This window comes from Scyliorhinus torazame, chromosome 8 (assembly GCF_047496885.1).
Source record: "Scyliorhinus torazame isolate Kashiwa2021f chromosome 8, sScyTor2.1, whole genome shotgun sequence".
Classification (NCBI taxonomy): Eukaryota; Metazoa; Chordata; class Chondrichthyes; order Carcharhiniformes; family Scyliorhinidae; genus Scyliorhinus; species Scyliorhinus torazame.
The window spans coordinates 38847881-38865049 of NC_092714.1; the positions used below are offsets into that span (position 1 = coordinate 38847881).

Here is a 17169-nt window from a genome sequence, read left to right on the forward strand (position 1 = left end):
ACTTTGCCCCGAGCCATTTAACTTACCTTGCCTTACCTTGAGCTGAGCATCATAACTGGCCTCTCTCATCAAAAATTATTTTCTCCCACCCTTCATTGTTTAAATTGCCTGCCTGCAAACCAAACTCCTTAGTGTATTGCACTCCAACTCAACTCCAACTTCCAACCGCTACTTTCTGTTGCGGTTCTGAAAAGTGCTGCAGCCACTTAGCTACTGGAGCACTGTTTCTTTTTCAAATCCATCCACTACAGCAGTGGCTTCTCATTCTATGACCGCAATATTTATTCTGCCTTGTCTCAAGCTTTTATCCTTGTGACATTCTACATCTCTATATTCCCTTCAGCAATACTATTGGAGGAATAAAGGGATATGGGATGTGGACAGCATATGGAATTGGAACTATTGTTTGTGTACAGGGTTAAACCTGGATGCATTGGTTGGACCCATGGTGTTGCCTTTGATAAATATGGTAACCATACTCTGGGTTTCTCTTTTCAAAAACAGCCTTATTTCTGTGGTTGTGTCTGCCACAGTCATACATGAGCGAGAACTCCCAGCTCAACCTTGGCAAAATTTAAAGCCTTCGTATTTGACCTTCCACCAGAAACTCCTCACTCTAACCATGTCACCCTTCCTGGGTATTAGCTCAAGCTCAATGCTCAACTTTGATATACTGCTGGCAATGGGCTGTCCTTCAAATATCCCTACCCCTGATCCCTTGTCATTTTTGTAATTTCTGTTTCATCTTTAATCCCTGCTCTCTCCAAGTTTAACTCATTCGCATTGTGGTATTTTGAAACCCACCCTACTGAAATCCTGGCCACTAAACAACGCAACCTGGTCACTATGCTTGTTGACTTTAAAAGTTGTTCAGTTTCTTCTTTTCCCTTTCAAAATCATCACTATTATCTATTCCACCCCTAGCCCCCTAAAGAAATCCTATAGCCAATCCGCCTATTCACTCTTGACTATTTTTCCATCACTAAACTGGGAATGGTCCCATCACTAGTCAGTGACGCAATCTGGAAATGGTGTCCTACAGTCAGCACCGCAGTGAAGCAGCATGGGAATGGTGTCCTGCAGTCAGCATCACAGTGAAGCAGCCTGGGAACAGTGTCCTGCAGTCAGCATCACAGTGAAGCAGCCTGGGAATGTTGTCCTGCAGTCAGCATCACAGTGAAGCAGCCTGGGAACGGTGTCCTGCAGTCAGCATCACAGCGAAGCAGTCTGGGAATGGTATCCTGCAGTTAGCATCGCAGTGAAGGGTCGGGATTCTCCCCTACCTGGCAGGACGGTGGGTCTCGGCGGGATGGAGTGGCGGGAACCACTCCGGCGTCGGGCCGCCCCAAAGGTGCGATTTCACCCTGAGGGGCTAGGCCCGCGGCGGAGTGGTTTCCGCTCCACCGGCTGGTGTGGAAGGCCTTTGGCGCCACTGCAGCCGGGGCCGAAAGGACTTCCCCGGCCGGCGGAAGTCCGCGCATGCGCGGGAGCGTCAGCGGCTGATCACGTCATCCCCGTGCACGCGTAAGGAATGGGGCCTTTTCCGCGTCGGCCATAGTGAAGGCTATGGCCGAGGTGGAGGGAAAAGAGTGCCCACACGGCACAGGCCTGCCCGCGGATCGGTGGGCCCCGATCGCGGGCCAGGCCACCGTGGGGGCACCCCCCGGGGCCAGCTCGCCCCGCGCGCCCCCCCCCCCCCCCCCCGGAGCCCCGCCCGCGCCGCAAGTCCCGCCGGTAAGGTAGGTGGTTTGATTCACGCCGGCGAGACTGGCATGACAGCAGCGGGACCTCAGCCCATCACAGGCCAGAGAATCGCCGGGGAGGCCCGCCGACCGGCGCAGCACGATTCCCGCCCCTGCCGAATATCCGGTGCCGGAGAATTCGGCGGCCGGCGGGGGCGGGATTCACGTCGCCCCCCCCCCCCCCCCCCCCCCCGGCGATTCTCCGATCCGGCGAAGGATCGGAGAATCCCGCCCCAGCAGTCTGGGAACGGTGTCCTGCAGTCAGCATCACAGTAAAGCAGTCTGGGAATGGTGTCCTGCAGTCAGTTCTAGTAGAGAATTATCAGGGATAATTAAAAGTCAAAGTTAGCATAATAAAGTACGGTGATAAGGAATTATAATAAGTAATGCAAGGATAAGTAGGACAAAGTAAAATTAGACAAGGAAACTAAGAGAATATCTTTTAAGACTTCAGTAATTTGAAAGTTAACAAGTAAGTCGAAAATATGTTTAAGTTTAAGACCTGGCAGGTTAGGTCAGTCAAGTGGAGTGTGAGACCTATCATGTGGGAAGTCGTGGACCATACCGGCATCCTAGATGGCCACGTGCCGGAAGTGCTACCAACTTGAGAAACTTGAGCTCTGGGTTTTGGAGCTCGGGCGACGGCTGAAATCACTGTGGCGCATTTGCAAGTCTGAGAGTTATGTGGATAGCACTTTCAGAGAGGTGGTCACACTGCAGCTCAAGGAACTGGAGGAAAGAAGGGTGACCACTAGGCAGTCGTAGAGAAACAAGAAGGTAGCGCAGGAGACCCCCGGGTCCCACTCTCAAATCGGTTTTCTATTTTGTAAGCTGATAAGGCTGCTGGTTCCTCAAGCAAGTGTAGTCAGAGCCATGCTTCTGGCACCTCAAGTGGCCTGACTGTACAGGAGGGGAGGAAGGAAGAGAAATAGTGTAAGGAGGTTCATTGGTTAGGGGAACAGTCAGGCGTTTCTGCAGCCATAGATGTGACTCCAAGGTGGAGTGTTGCCTCCCTGGGGCCAGGACCAGGAATGTCACTGAATGGGTGCAGGGCATCCTAAAGGGGGAGGGTGATAAGTCAGAGATTGTGGTCCACGTTGGTACCAATAATATAGGTAGAATTAAGGATGAGGTCTTGTATCAAGAATTCAAGGAGCTGGGCAGCAGATTAAAAAGCAGGACATCAAAGATTGGATTACTCCCGGTGCCACATGCTAGTGAGTGCAGAAATAGGGGAATAAGATAGATGAATGCGTGGTTCAAGAGTTGGTGCTCAAGAGGGAGGGTTTTAGATTCCTGAATCACTGGGACAGTTTCTGAGGAAGATGGGTTATAGATAAGGGGGACGGTCTGCACCTGAACTAAAATGGAACCAACATCTTTACGAGTGGGCTTGCTAGTGTTCTTGGGAGGTGTTTAAGCTAATTTGGCAGAGGATGGGGGACACAGAGTGTTAGTACAATAGGGGCACAGCATACTAAGTAAAGGAACCAAGGCAGAGGAAGTTCAGCCATGTTGAGTTCCAAGGGAATAAGGCGAGGCTGCATGGCCTCTACTTTAATATTATAGATAAAACCGATAAGTTAAGGGTGTGGATTGACACATGGAATTGTGATTTTTTTTTGCCATCACGGAGATGTGGTTGAGAGAGGGGCAGGACTGCCGACTCAATATTTCAAGGCATAGGATCTTTAGGTAAGACGAGAAGCGGGTGTAAAAGAGGTGGTGTCCAACTATTGGTTACGGAGACAGGTACTGCAGTAAGGAGGGAAGATATCTTGGAAGGGTCTTCAAATGAGGCTTTGTGGGTAGAGCTTAGAAAATAAAAGGGGGCAGTCACATTGCTGGGAGTATATTATAGGCCCCCAAAACATTCAGAAGGTAATAGAGTAGCAGATATGTAGACAATTCACATATGTGTAAAAATGATAATAGGGTAATTATATTAGGGGATTTCAACTTCTGCAACATTAATTGGGATAGTCATGGTGTAACAGGTTTAGAGGGATGGATTTCTTGATATCTATTCAGGAGAGATTATCATGTCAATATGTAGACGATCCACCAAGGGGCGGTGCAATGCTAGGTGTAATTCTGGGGACCAAAGCCGGGCAGCTGTTCGACATGACAGTGCGGGAGCATTTTAGTGATAACGACCATAACACAGCATAATTTAAGTTTTTGTGATGGAAAAGGAAAAAGATGGGCAGCCGAAAACTGTTTTGGATTGGGGGAAGGCAGATTTTATTAGAATAAGGAAGGATCTGACCAAAGTAGACTGGGCAGAGCTTCTTGTGAGAAAATCTACAGCTGAGGAGGGGGGGGTGTGCGTTCAAAAACTAAATGGGGAAAATACAGACCCAACATGTTCCCTTTAGGGTGAAATGTAGGAGCAACAAGCTCAGAAAACTCTAGATGTCTAGAAATATACAGGACTGAATAAGAGAGAAAAGGGAGGCTTTCAAAAAGAACAAATCAGAGGCCTTTGTGGAGTATAGAAAATGCAAGGGGGAACTTAAGAAAACAATTAGGAGAGCAGAAAGGGGGTATGAAAAAGCACTGGTGGGTAGGATTAGGCTTTTAGCAGGTACAAAGAGAGCAAACAAGTGGGGCCTTAGTGGAGTAAAGGAAGCGCAAGGGAGAACGTAAGAAAATTGTGGCGGCAGTTCCACCAGTATCTTAAGCTGGGCGGTTGGTGTTCAGATGATATCCTATCTGCAGGAATCATTTGTTCCAACAGGGGAATCGTGGTGGGTTTTTGGGGGGCTGTAAAGATAAGGTGCTGGAGAGGTTAAAGAACTATTTTTGGAGGGTAGGTTGCTGACTGGGCGGAGTGAGGGAAAAAGCACGCTTCGGTGGGGTGGATATGTTTAGGTACTATCAGGCACGTGACTGAGTCCGGCAAGCTTTTTTGACTTTCCCCAGGGTGCTGCTATCCACCTTGCTGGAACGATTCTCTCCTGTGCAGGAGGGGGGCAGTCCGTATAGATTATATGGTTGGATCTTGGGGGAAGAGCAGGTTTTGTTGAAGGAGGTAAAGGCTGGGTGGGAGGAGCTGGGTCCCATTTTGGAGGAGGGAGTGTGGAGTCAATCGCTCCGCAGGGTGAATGCTGCATCATCTTGCGCGAGGCTAATTTTTATTCAGCTCGAGGTGGTTTTTCAGGACACATCTCACCAAGGCCACATTGAGTCAGTTTTTTGAAGGGGTTGAGGATAGGTTTGCACAGTGCTCGGGAAGGTCTGCAAAATCATGCTCGCATGTTCTGGTTTTGCCCCATATTGGTGAGTTTCTGGGGGTCTTTTTTCAACACCATATCGGCAAATTTAAATGTGTATTTGGAGTCCTGCCCATTGGTTGCAATATTTGGGGTGTCGGACCAGCTGGTATTGAGGACGGGGGTGATGGCGGAAGCTCTGGCTGTTGCCTCATTGCTGGCTTGGCAGCGGATTCTGCTGAGTTGGAGGGAGGCAACACCTCCTAGTACCACAGCATGACTGTGATTTGATGGAGTTCTTGTACCTTGAGAAGGTCAAGTTCCCGGTGAGGGGAGCGATTGATGAGTTCTGTTGCAGATGGCGCCCATTTATATTGTATTTCAAGGATCTGGTTACTGTTAGCTGTTGGGGGGATTGTTGTATGGGAGGGGGGTTATAATTGTTGGCAGGGTTTTTGTTTTAATATGTTTGTTGAGGTTGTTGATAACGTGTTATTGTTTGAATGTTGTTTATCTATAAAATGTAATGAATTTAATAAAAATATTTTCAAAAAAAATCTATATATCAAGGTAACCAGGTAAATAGTAGGGCCCATAAGATACGAAGAGGGCAACCTGTGCGTGGATCCGAAGGATATTGGTAGGGTGTTAAACGAGTACTTCATATCTGACTTTACTCGGGAGAAGGAGGATATTGGTACAGAATTCAGGGAGAGGGACTGTGAGGTTCTTGAACAGTTTGACACAGGGAATGAAGAGGTTTTGATCGGCTGAAGAGTAGACAAATCCCCAGGTCCAGATGAGTTGTATCCCAGGCTGCTATGGGAGGCAAGGGAGGAAATTACAGGGTCTCTGACCCAAATTATTAATTCCTCACTGGCCACAGGGGAGGTGCAGAGGATTGGAGGGCAGCTAATGTTCCACTTTTCAAGAAGGGTGGTAGTGATAAACCAGGGAATTACAGACCAGTGAGTCACACATTAGTGATAGGGAAACTATTGTTGACGATTCTGAAGGAGAAATTAATCTTCACTCGGAGAGACAAGGTTTGATCAGGGTTAGTCAGCATGGCTTTGACAGAGTGAAGTTATGTCTAACGTATTTGATTGAATTTGTGATCAGGTGTGTAGATGAAGGTAGTGCAGTAGATTTATTTTCTATGGATTTCAACAAAGTCCTTGACAAGATCCCACATGGGAAACTAATAAAGAATATAAAGGCATATGGAATCCACGGTAACTTGACAAGTTGGATCCAAAACTGGGCTAATGGTTGGAAACAGAGGGTAGTGGTGGTAGACTGCTATTGTGACTCAAGGCTGGTGTCCAGTGGTATACCACAGGGATCAATACTAGGTTCCTTATTGTTTGTATATATTGTATATAAACAATATGGATGAGCATGTCAGGGGTGGTGGGGGTGGATTATAAGTAAGTTTGTGGATGACACAAAGATAAAGATTGACAGGGTGGTTACTAGTGAGGGAGAAGGTCTTCGGTTACAGGAGGATGTAGATGGGTTGGTCAGATGGGCAATTCAGTGGCAGACGGAATTTAACGCTGAAAAGTGCGAGGTAATGCACTTTGGAAGGAGGAACAAGACAAGGGAGTACTCAATGAATGGCAGGATACTAGGAATCTCAGAGGATCTTGGGGTGCTTGTCCACCTCTGCAGGTGGCAGGACAGGTTAAGAAGGCGTCTGACACTTGCTTTTCTCCGTTGCGGCATAGATTATAAGAGCATGGAGGTTATGTTGGAGTTGTAGAAAACTTTGGTTAGGCCACAGCTGAAGTACTATGCAGTTGGATGGATGTGACTGCACTGGAGAGGGTCCAGAGGAGATTCACCAGGATATTGCCTGGGATGGAGCATTTGACCTAGAGGGGCTGGCTGTAGGAATCTGCAACTTGAAAGAATCTTAAATCCTGCCGACTACGCCAATGTTGGAATCTGTAATTGAAAGAATCTTAACTCCTGGCTGTATCGCCAATTGTTGAAAATCTTTAATTTGAAGGGATCTTAACCTGCCGAACTACGCCAAGTTTGGGGGAAGCTTAGTTGATCAATCAAAGTCCTGGCGCAATACGACAAGTTGTAAGATTTGTAATATTTCTGGACTATGCCAAGTTGTTAGATTCCTAGTATTATTCGACTGTGTAAAGTTGAAGGAATTTATATCATTTCTGCTATTCGGTTACCAGTAGCACTTTGCGAATACTGGGACTCAGCAGAAACTTCAGTTAAAACTTCTCAGGTGCCAAAAAGAATTGTTTTATTTGTAGTTGCTTGATTACAATTTGAAAGTCATTTAAAAGGCAATTCGTAGCCAATTCGAAGCTTTCAGAGAATTACAGACATTATCTTTTTTGCTTAGGCAGACAGCTCAAAAGTAACTTTTAAAAGGTCAAAGTCTGGCAATGAAACATGAAAAGAGAGAGAGAGCTAATCTTCAGCTAAACTCAAACTCAAAGTCAAAAGTACACTACATCACTGACACAGACTAACAGACTGACAGAACCTCCAAAAGACAAAACCTAAAATGGCGGGCGGAAACTTTTCAGTTATACACTTTCAGTTATACACTTTCATATCTGTCTTAAGTCATCTAATCACACCCCAATATAATCCTAATTGGTTTGGGTTAGACTCAAACACATTTGATTTGATGGCAAGCCGTCCATCTTCAATGTGCAACATCAGCTTTTAATTGTTTCATGTCTACATGTTATGGAATGTGATATTCTGCTAATCTTTACCAGCAATAGACTGGTTTTAAGCGAGCTTAGCTGTTATCTGCATTGTGGACAATGGTGCCTTCATGTTGCTATGGTATTCAGTCCTTGTCCTTGACAATTAGCACAAGCAGTGTCAAATTGTCTTGCAACTGTGTCACACTGACTTTGAAAATATGCATTTACCAGAACAACGGACCTCAGTAAAAGTGAATTATGCTGTATAAATGGGTATTTAAAACTGGGACTTAATATTTATGCTTAAACAGCTATCTTTTACCTATACTAGTTGTATTCGAAATACCTGGCTTCTACACAGGCTAGGCTTGGGTTGTTTTCTTTGGAGCAGAAAAGACTGAGGGGGGACCTGATTGAGGTGCATATGAATATGAGGGGTATGGACAGGGTGGATGGGGAACAGCTGTTCCCCTTTGTTGAAGGGTCAGTAACGAAGGGGCATAATTTTAAGATGAGGGGCAGGAGGTTTAGAGGGGATTTGAAGAAAATATTTTTCATCCCGAGGGTGTTGGGAGTGCACTGCCAGCAGTAGAAGCAGGAAACTTCGCAATCTTTAAAAGGTACGTGGATGAGCACGAGAAATCTCATAACATTCAAGATTATGGGCCAAGTGCTGGAAAGTAGAATTAGTGTAGATTTACTGTAGCTTTGTCTGCGCAGTCTTGACGGGCCTCTTCTGTACTATATGATTCTGTGACTAAGACTAGCCTTCCCTTGCTCTCCATGATATGTGCGCATGTCCTCGCTTCCCAAATCCATACTACCAAAACGTCTCTTTCAATCCCATCTATTCAGTTTCTACCTTGCTTACAGCAATCGAACCACTCTAACTGATCTCATGAATCTGAGAATGGATGTAGTGGAGTTTGAAATGAAATGAAATGAAAATCGCTTATTGTCACAAGTCGGCTTCAAACGAAGTTACTGTGAAAAGCCCCTAGTCGCCACATTCCGGCGCCTGTTCGGGGAGGCTGGTACGGGAATTGAACCGTGCTGCTGGCCTGCCTTGGTCTGCTTTAAAAGCCAGAGATTTAGCCCAATGTGCTAAACCAGTTTACCCTCCACACCCCCTCTTCCCAGTTGACCAAAAACCTACTAATGTAGTTCTGCAATTGCCTATACATTCATAATACTTTAGTCCTATAAATTAAAATGTTTACCTAACTTTTGACTCTACAAGGTGGTGTTTTCGAAATGAGAGTTTCGGAAATTAAAACAGTAAATTATGAAAGAGTGTTTTGTGCGTTGTGGTTTTTAATTGAAACTAGATCTGGAAAAAATGTAACATTGCACTATTAGCACTGACTGGAGATATGAAAATTCATGCTACAATCGTATGCTGTTTTCAACCAAGCGTGATCAGCTTGTCAGCTAAGTTTCGGTTCCTTTGATTAATCTCAGTTTGCAGAGATCAGTGGTATTGTAAGGATGTTGTAAGCAGCAAGCACTTCTCCTCTGGGGACTTTAGCTTTAATAATAACACAATATTTTAAAGTGTGTTATGTAAATCTTCCGATATGAAGGCAGAAGGGACGGGAACTAGAGGCAACATGGAGAACTTGTTTTAAATGCAGAAAGCTGTTGTGATCTGTAATATGGAAGCAGATTAAATCATAGCTTTCCAAAGGATATTGGCTAAATAGTTGAAGCAAAAACATTTACAGGTCTATGGTGAAAAGAGAGGTAGAGTGTGACTAATTGATTAGCTCTACCAAAGAGCTTGCATAAACATGATTGGTTGAATTGTTTCCTTTGCTGTATAATTCTAAACCTATGAATCACCATTGCTGTAACAGGTTTCTACTATTTAATAACACATATAAATCACAGCTTCCTAGCTTTCCAATGACATACTGGGTAAAGATGCTGTGGAGAGAAGGTATATGTGGACCACATTAGGCGTGACAATGTGAGGGGTTCCATGGTTGCCTTGCTTCTGACCCTGTCCAACCTCCTGTGTGGAATGGCCATTTCAATTGCTCACTGTATGGCAACTGGTACTCTGACACCCATGGAACTGAACTGGAAAATGGGCTGAAGCCTTCAGTGGAGGACAAGAAAAAATTGGAATTGGAAGGAAAAGACACCATTGCATTCCCTAATAAATATGGTAGCATTATAATAAAAGAGATGTCACAACTCCGCAAAATCATAAGATAGTCCCCTTGTGTCAGCAGAGGATAATGCCACAGTCGCATGCTTGCATAAACAGTTTTGTTACTGTTGCCAATGCTTTGTGTCTTGCCACGACATGAATGGGATAATGTTTCCAGACCACAAGTGGAAATAATTGCGCAATTATACATGCCATACTACAAATTTCCAGAAAGTCTTGTGTGAAGATGTTAAAGTGCCTCCACCTCCCACCTTTCCTGACTAACTGGAAATGCTGACCGCTGCTTAATTACAAACACAGATTTTCATGTACTGTAGCTAAATGTTTCTGTATATTAACATTCAATTGATTTCATCTTTACTGATCCCAGAGACAGATATTTGCATTCCAAAGTAAGATTTCCATGGTCAGGTATTTTCCTTAGAGCGACACTATTGGAAACTCAATTTACACAAATATCACTTCTCCTACACTCTGTGAGGTTATGACACTGAATTGAGGGAAGATTGGGGATATTCCCACTGTGATTGTATTAGGGTTTCCACAAGTAGTTAATATTACATCGTGGTTTAGCTTTACTTAATGGTTTATAGTCCCCCATGATTAAAAACAAAAGTAGCTTCTATTCACATCAGATAGGTGTGAGACTATGGCTATTATTTACTTGGGACATCATTTCCTCTTAATTATTCTACCATGCTTATTTCTGACAATCTGATTCAGCACTCCAGATCAGAAACTTACTTGTGAATAGTATAAAAAGCATTCGGGCAACTAGAAATGTCATTACAGTACGTCAAAAGGTTTTAGTATTTTTAGAACAAGATTGTAAGAAGTTTTACAACACCAGGTTAAAGTCCAACAGGTTTATTTCGATGTCACTAGCTTTCGGAGCGCTGCTCCTTCCTCAGGTGAATGAAGAGGTATGTTCCAGAAACATATATATAGACAGATTCAAAGATGCCAGACAATGCTTGGAATGCGAGCATTAGCAGGTGATTAAATCTTTACAGATCCAGAGATGGGGTAACCCCAGGTTAAAGAGGTGTGAATTGTGTCAAGCCAGGACAGTTGGTAGGATTTCGCAGGCCAGATGGTGGGAGATGAATGTAATGCGACATGAATCCCAGGTCCCGGTTGAGGCCGCACTCATGTGTGCGGAACTTGGCTATAAGCTTCTGCTCGGCGATTCTGCGTTGTCGCGCTTCCTGAAGGCCGCCTTGGAGAACGCTTACCCGGAGATCAGAGGCTGAATGCCCTTGACTGCTGAAGTGTTCCCCGACTGGAAGGGAACATTCCTGCCTGGTGATTGTCGCATGATGTCCGTTCATTCGTTGTCGCAGCGTCTGCATGGTCTCGCCAATGTACCACGCTTCGGGACATCCTTTCCTGCAGCGTATGAGGTAGACAACATCTTTGAATCTGTCTATATATATGTTTCTGGAACATACCTCTTCATTCACCTGAGGAAGGAGCAGCGCTCTGAAAGCTAGTGACATCGAAACAAACCTGTTGGACTTTAACCTGGTGTTGTAAAACTTCTTACTGTGCTCTCCCCAGTCCAACGCCGGCATCTCCACATCATAGAATAAGATTGGCAATGGAAAGGTTCATGATTCTGAGGATTTTTTATCATTACAATTTAGACTTATCTAGGTATATAAATTGTAAAATGGTGATGAAAGGAACAGTTGGGCCTATTGGGAGCCAAAAGGGATTTACACAGATGCAGGGGGCATGGCTGAGGTATTAGGAGGAGGAGGAACAATCTCTGTCAGGGAGAGAACCTGAGAACATCTAAGACACTCAGAAGGTAAGAAGGTAAGTAAGTGATTTTTACTCATTTTTACTTTTATACCTTTTTCAAATTGTGTGTGTCGGGGGGGGAAACTGAAGTGTCATCACAGAAAAGCTGTGACCTGAGTGGCTGGTTGGGAATCTACACTAAATTAAAAAAATTAAGCATTGGTAACTAATTAAACATAATTACTTAATTATAATTTAGAGGGGCATCTAAGCCAGAGACCGGAGAGTACTATATTTAGCTTTCGCATTTATATTAGAAATCTAGTGCTAGGAAACAGATAGTTAACAGTAACTTTAAAAAAAAATTAAAACATTTAAAAAAAAACGTTTAATTTTAATTAATTGACGCAATGTCAGTTAGAGGGGTGCAGTGCTCTGACTGTGAGATGTGGCAGGTCCGGGAGGCTTCCAGCATCCCGGATGGCTTCATCTGCAGAAAGTGCACCCAACAAGAGCTCCTCACAGACCGCATGGTTCGGTTGGAGCTGCAATTGGATGCACTTAGGAGCATGCAGGTGGCGGAAAGCGTCATAGATCGCAGTTATATAAATGTGGTCACACCCAAGGTGTAGGCAGAGAAATGGGTGACCACCAGAAAGGGCAGGCAGTCAGTGCAGGAATCCCCTGTGGTTGTCCCCCCCTCGAACAGGTATACCCCTTTGGATACTGTCGGGGGGGATAGCCTATCAGGGGAAAACAGCAGCAGCCAGAGCAGTGACACCACGGCTGGCTCTGATGTTCAGAAGGGAGGGTTAAAGCGCAGAAGAGCAATAGTAATAGGGGACTCTATAGTCAGGGGCACAGATAGGCGCTTCTGTGGACGTGAAAGAGACTCCAGGATGGTATGTTGCCTCCCTGGTGCCAGGGTCCAGGATGTCTCCGAACGGGTAGAGGGCATCCTGAAGGGGGAGGGGAAACAGGCAGAGGTCGTTGTACATATTGGTACGAACGACATAGGCAGGAAGCGGCATGAGATCCTGCAGCAGGGGTTCAGGGAGCTAGGCAGAAAGTTAAAAGACAGGACCTCTAGGGTTGTAATCTTGGGATTACTCCCTGTGCCACGTGCCAGTGAGGCTAGAAATAGGAAGATAGAGCAGCTAAACACGTGGCTAAACAGCTGGTGTAGAAGGGAGGGTTTCCGTTATCTGGACCACTGGGAGCTCTTCCAGGGCAGGTGTGACCTATATAAGGACGGGTTGCATCTAAACTGGAGAGGCATAAATATCCTGGCCGCGAGGTTTGCTAGTGTCACACGGGAGGGTTTAAACTAGTATGGCAGGGGGGTGGGCACGGGAGCAATAGGTCAGAAGGTGAGAACATTGAGGGAGAACTAGGGAATAGGGACAGTGGGGCTCTGAGGCAGAGCAGACAGGGAGAAGTTGCTGAACACAGCGGGTCTGGTGGCCTGAAGTGCATATGTTTTAATGCAAGAAGTATTATGGGTAAGGCAGATGAACTTAGAGCTTGGATTAGTATTTGGAACTATGGTGTTGTTGCCATTACAGAGACCCGGTTGAGGGAAGGGCAGGATTGGCAGCTAAACGTTCCAGGATTTAGATGTTTCAGGTGGGATAGAGGGGGATGTAAAAGGGGTGGCGGAGTTGCGCTACTGGTTAGGGAGAATATCACAGCTGTACTGCGGGAGGACACCTCAGAGGGCAGTGAGGCTATATGTGTAGAGATCAGGAATAAGAAGGGTGCAGTCACAATGTTGGGGGTTTACTACAGGCCTCCCAACAGCCAGCGGGAGATAGAGGAGCAGATAGGTAGACAGATTTTGGAAAAGAGTAAAAACAACAGGGTTGTGGTGTTGGGAGACTTCAACTTCCCCAATATTGACTGGGACTCGCTTAGTGCCAGGGGCTTAGACGGGGTGGAGTTTGTAAGGAGCATCCAGGAGGACTTCTTAAAACAATATGTAGACAGTCCAACTAGGGAAGGGGCGGTACTGGACCTGGTATTGGGGAATGAGCCCGGCCAGGTGGTAGAAGTTTCAGTCGGGGAGCATTTCGGGAACAGTGACCACAATTCAGTAAGTTTTAAAGTGCTGGTGGACAAGGATAAGAGTGGTCCTAGGATGAATGTGCTAAATTGGGGGAAGGCTAATTATAACAATATTAGGTGGGAACTGAAGAACATAGATTGGGGGCGGGTGTTTGAGGGCAAATCAACATCTGACATGTGGGAGGCTTTCAAGTGTCAGTTGAAAGGAATTCAGGACCGGCATGTTCCTGTGAGGAAGAAGGATAAATACGGCAATTTTCGGGAACCTTGAATAACGAGAGATATTGTAGGCCTCGTCAAAAAGAAAAAGGAGGCATTTGTCAGGGCTAAAAGGCTGGGAATAGACGAAGCCTGTGTGGAATATAAGGAAAGTAGGAAGGAACTTAAGCAAGGAGTCAGGAGGGCTAGAAGGGGTCACGAAAAGTCATTGGCAAATAGGGTTAAGGAAAATTCCAAGGCTTTTTACACGTACATAAAAAGCAAGAGGGTAGCCAGGGAAAGGGTTGGCCCACTGAAGGATAGGCAAGGGAATCTATGTGTAGAGCCAGAGGAAATGGGCGAGGTACTAAATGAATATTTTGCATCAGTATTCACCAAAGAGAAGAAATTGGTAGATGTTGAGTCTGGAGAAGGGTGTGTAGATAGCCTGGGTCACATTGAGATCCAAAAAGACGAGGTGTTGGGTGTCTTAAAAAATATTAAGGTAGATAAGTCCCCAGGGCCTGATGGGATCTACCCCAGAATACTGAAGGAGGCTGGAGAGCAAATTGCTGAGGCCTTAACAGAAATCTTTGGATCCTCACTGTCTTCAGGTGATGTCCCGGAGGACTGGAGAATAGCCAATGTTGTTCCTCTGTTTAAGAAGTGTAGCAAGGATAATCCAGGGAACTACAGGCAGTGGTAGGGAAATTACTGGAGAGAATTCTTCGAGACAGGATCTACTCCCATTTGGAAGCAAATGGACGTATTAGTGAGAGGCAGCATGGTTTTGTGAAGGGGACGTCGTGTCTCACTAACTTGATAGAGTTTTTCGAGGAGGTCACAAAGATGATTGATGCAGGTAGGGCAGTGGATGTTGTCTATATGGACTTCAGTAAGGCCTTTGACAAGGTCCCTCATGGTAGACTAGTACAAAAGGTGAAGTCACACGGATCAGGGGTGAGCTGGCAAGGTGGATACAGAACTGGCTAGGTCATAGAAGGCAGAGAGTAGCAATGGAAGGATGCTTTTCTAATTGGAGGGCTGTGACCAGTGGTGTTCCACAGGGATCAGTGCTGGGACCTTTGCTGTTTGTAGTATATATAAATGATTTGGAGGAAAATGTAACTGGTCTGATTAGTAAGTTTGCAGACGACACAAAGGTTGGTGGAATTGCGGATAGCGATGAGGACTGTCAGAGGATACAGCAGGATTTAGATTGTTTGGAGACTTGGGCGGAGAGATTGCAGATGGAGTTTAATCCGGACAAATGTGAGGTAATGCATTTTGGAAGTTCTAATGCAGGTAGGGAATATACAGTGAATGGTAGAACCCTCAAGAGTATTGAAAGTCAAAGAGATCTAGGAGTACAGGTCCACAGGTCACTGAAAGGGGCAACACAGGTGGAGAAGGTAGTCAAGAAGGCATACAGCATGCTTGCCTTCATTGGCCGGAGCATTGAGTATAAGAATTGGCAAGTCATGTTGCAGCTGTATAGAACCTTAGTTAGGCCACACTTGGAGTATAGTGTTCAATTCTGGTCGCCACACTACCAGAAGGATGTGAAGGCTTTAGAGAGGGTGCAGAAGAGATTTACCAGAATGTTGCCTGGTATGGAGGGCATTAGCTATGAGGAGCGGTTGAATAAACTCGGTTTGTTCTCACTGGAACGAAGGAGGTTGAGGGGCGACTTGATAGAGGTCTACAAAATTATGAGGGGCATAGACAGAGTGGATAGTCAGAGGCTTTTCCCCGGGGTAGAGGGGTCAATTACTAGGGGGCATAGGTTTAAGGTGAGAGGGGCAAGGTTTAGAGTAGATGTACGAGGCAAGTTTTTTACACAGAGGGTAGTGGGTGCCTGGAACTCGCTACCGGAGGAGGTGGTGGAAGCAGGGACGATAATGACATTTAAGGGGCATCTTGACAAATACATGAATAGGATGGGAATAGAGGGATACGGACCCAGGAAGTGTAGAAGATTGTAGTTTAGTCGGGCAGCATGGTCGGCACGGGCTTGGAGGGCCGAAGGGCCTGTTCCTGTGCTGTACATTTCTTTGTTCTTTGTAAATGTGTACTTTGCATCTGTTTTTACCAAAGAAGACAATGCTACCCAAGTCATAGTGAAAGAGGAGGTACTTGAGACACCACAGGCTAAAAATTGATAAAGAAGAGCTATTAGATAGGCTGACTACATAAAATGAATATGTCATAGGACTGGATGAGATGCATCGAAGATTTTGAGGGAGGTAAGAATGGAAAAGCATAGCCACGAGCCATAATCATTTAATCCTCCGTGGATACAGGAGTGGTGCCAGAGGACTGGAGAATTGCAAATATTACTCCCTTGTTATGCAAAGATAAGCCCATCAACTAACTACAGGCTAGCCAGTTAAACCGTAATGATAAAAAAGCTTTTTGTGGCCAAAATGTTTTGTGACAAAATTAAGGGTCACTTGGACAAATGTAGATTAATTAAGGGAGGCTATCATGGATTTGTAAACGGCAAATCATTTCAATTAATTTGATTAAGTTTTCTGATGACGTTGCAGCGAGGATTATGGAGATAATGCGGTTGATTGGTATAAATGACTTCCAAAAGTCAAAGCTCATGAAATAAAAAGAACATGGCAGCTCGATGAAAAGTTGACTGAATGATAGGAAACAGTACTGTTGAATGATTGTTTTTTGGATGGGAGGAAGGTATACAGTGGGGTTCCTCGGGGTTGATGTCAGGGTCACTGCTTTTCTTGATCTACACTAATTATTTTTTTTGAAAATGTTTTTATTTAGGTTTTTCATTTTATACAGTACAAAATAAACAAGTCCGTGTAGACTAGATACAATTTACAAAGGCCAAACATTGTAAATAACCCCCAGACCACCCCTGTCCTTTTTGTTATTTTATTTAAAAATATTTAAATTCAAATTTTATTGAAATTTTACATCTGTACACCGTACAGTAGGTGAAAAAGCCCCCCCCCCCCCCCCCCCCCCCCCCCACTCGTTGTTCCGGCTCCAACTTGGGCCCTTTCTTCAGTCGTAGGTGCTGTATGCCCTTTCGTTTTGGATTTGTTACTGTTGCCCCTATGGCTTTCTTGGGGGGGCCCTCTGGCCCCCTCCTGTGTCTTTTTGCATGTCCCCTCCTGATGTTTCCCTGGATTCCTCCCTTGTCCCCTTTCCCTTTGTTCCTATCTGCTCTGTGTGGTCCTGTGTGCCCCCCTCCCCCTCCCTTCCTATCCGCTATTGGCCTCAAACAGGTCTTGGAACAGGCTGCTGAATAGCGTCCACACTTTGTTGAAGCCCTCGTTTGACGCTAGGATGGTGTATTTGACTTCTCC

The 17169-nt window shown here is 45.3% G+C and overlaps 1 protein-coding gene across 3 annotated transcripts in view; it reads left to right on the forward strand.

The window, feature by feature from the left end:
- Positions 1 to 17169, forward strand: part of LOC140427768 (transmembrane protein 50B) — a 170194-nt gene that overhangs the window by 149118 nt on the left and 3907 nt on the right. The gene's annotated exons all lie outside the window — the stretch shown is intronic.